We start from the raw sequence: 2038 nt of genomic DNA on the forward strand, positions 1-2038 counted from the left end.
AGGAACATCCTCAGAAGATGATGAAGAACTGTCGGGAGTTTGGAAAAGACTAATCCAATCATCAACATCGTTAGTATAGAGATCATCCTTCGCTGGATTATGTAACTCTAGAAGCCTGAGAATCAATGTCCTTTGTTCCTCGCAATCCAAATATAAAACCTCCTCAATGTTACGTCTCAGTCCCCTGGCAATCCACTTAGCTCTCTTGACCTATTTTCACATCATTCAATTAATAGTGGTACATAATTTGAGAAACGTATACCAAAAAAAAGAATCATATACTTAACCTACGTACCATCATCGTAGCAATATCACACATTGGTAGTTCCTTGGGTTCTTTCTCCTTTTTAGGGTTCCTAAAAATGATGAAAAACATATTAGCAGATATGATTACAGATTGGAAATAACAGATAACCCATCTGTTATAAACTTTATCGGCTGGGAAAAATGATATCTCATAACCGTAAAAATAGTCTCGGCTTAGAAATATGCGGACGACCGATCCGTAAACAAAGTATCGGATAGAAAATATTATTTACGGTTTGGAAAATTTATTTACGGTTAGGAAACTCCCAAACGAAACAATCATAACTCAATTTTAATCTGTAAACACATGACGAATTACGTCTAGGAAAATCCCATCCGTAATGTATTTCACGGTTGGGTTATCAAATTTTCCTATCCGCAAGAGACATTAACGGCTGGGAGTTCTTGATGTCCAAACCGTTAGGTGAACATAAGGGCCAGGACGATATGATATCCCGGCCGCAAACGCTTCAGACAACCATTTTTGGAAACCCTAAATCGATGATTGAACTTATTTTGTCAATCTAATGGTAAAATAACTGCTGAGTTTTTCGATTCTTACCTAGTAGGAGTCATTTGTGGAGGATTCGCCGGTGTTTGAACAGATTGCTACATAGAAGGATTTGAAGGTGTTTGAAGAGATTGGTTCACCACATCACCATGAAAAGGAACATCAATAACTTGTCCTGATTCAGAATCTGGGTTCAATCGGCCGGATCTTGTCACTCTTGGTCTTGCTGCCATCTTGAGAATCGATGGAGAATAAAAGAAATTTGATTTTGGTTTTTGAGAGTTTTGGAGAAGATGAAAGAGAATAGAGTAAATGAATGGGGAGAGGGTTAAAATTAAGATTAGGTTTTATTTAGAGGAGAGGATAAATCAGACTTTTAAGTCACTTGAATCTCCCCCCATATAATTTTTGCCTCCCCTAAACATTTAAACCCCAAAATGGTCAAAAGACCGGGACTTTCTAAGCCCCAATAATAGGATTCAAAAATAACCAGTATGCTATCTAAAAAGAAAAGAAAATGCTGTATGATGAATCCCATGGCACGGCAAACACATACAAAAAGGAAAACATAAAACTAATTCATTTCATCTTTTGTTGATGGGGATCTATTGTTTCTTGTAGCGGATGTATTCCACACCATTAGCAACCGGGACACGATATATATCTTTTCGTTTGTGCATCACTGCATGTCGTTTTTCCATAACCCACGATATATCAAATGCGGAATCCACCTCAACAGCAACCGGGACATTAGAGTCGATGTACATCTCCACGGCCGACGTACACTCTAAACTGGACAACCTGGCCTCATCTCCACTTGTCATCATCTGCTCCAAAAAATTAGCCAAGTATGTGTAAGGCATCGCTTTAAATTCTCCAGATAATCTGCCCGAGTTGTCTGTGGACACACGAACTACGCGGGATCCGAGTGCCCGCAATCAATTGTTAAAGTCTAAAGAGATTACGATGATGATACCCTGATGTGGGTTCATTGGCTCAAAACCCGCGGGTTCATCATGGCCTCCTCCATCTTCCCCATGCGTAGCGATTATGCATGGGACACAAATATAAAAGGAAAACAACATATATAAGTAAATGCATGCGGAACTAAATGAATGTAAAGTGCTGAAATGTAAATAAGACCAAGGTTTACGTGGTTCAGCACTAAGGCCTACATCCACGGGGTTTGTTGTTCTGGTGTATTATTCACGGTTACACGAA

The sequence above is a fragment of the Papaver somniferum genome, chromosome 10 (genome assembly GCF_003573695.1).
Source record: "Papaver somniferum cultivar HN1 chromosome 10, ASM357369v1, whole genome shotgun sequence".
NCBI classification, from domain to species: domain Eukaryota; kingdom Viridiplantae; phylum Streptophyta; class Magnoliopsida; order Ranunculales; family Papaveraceae; genus Papaver; species Papaver somniferum.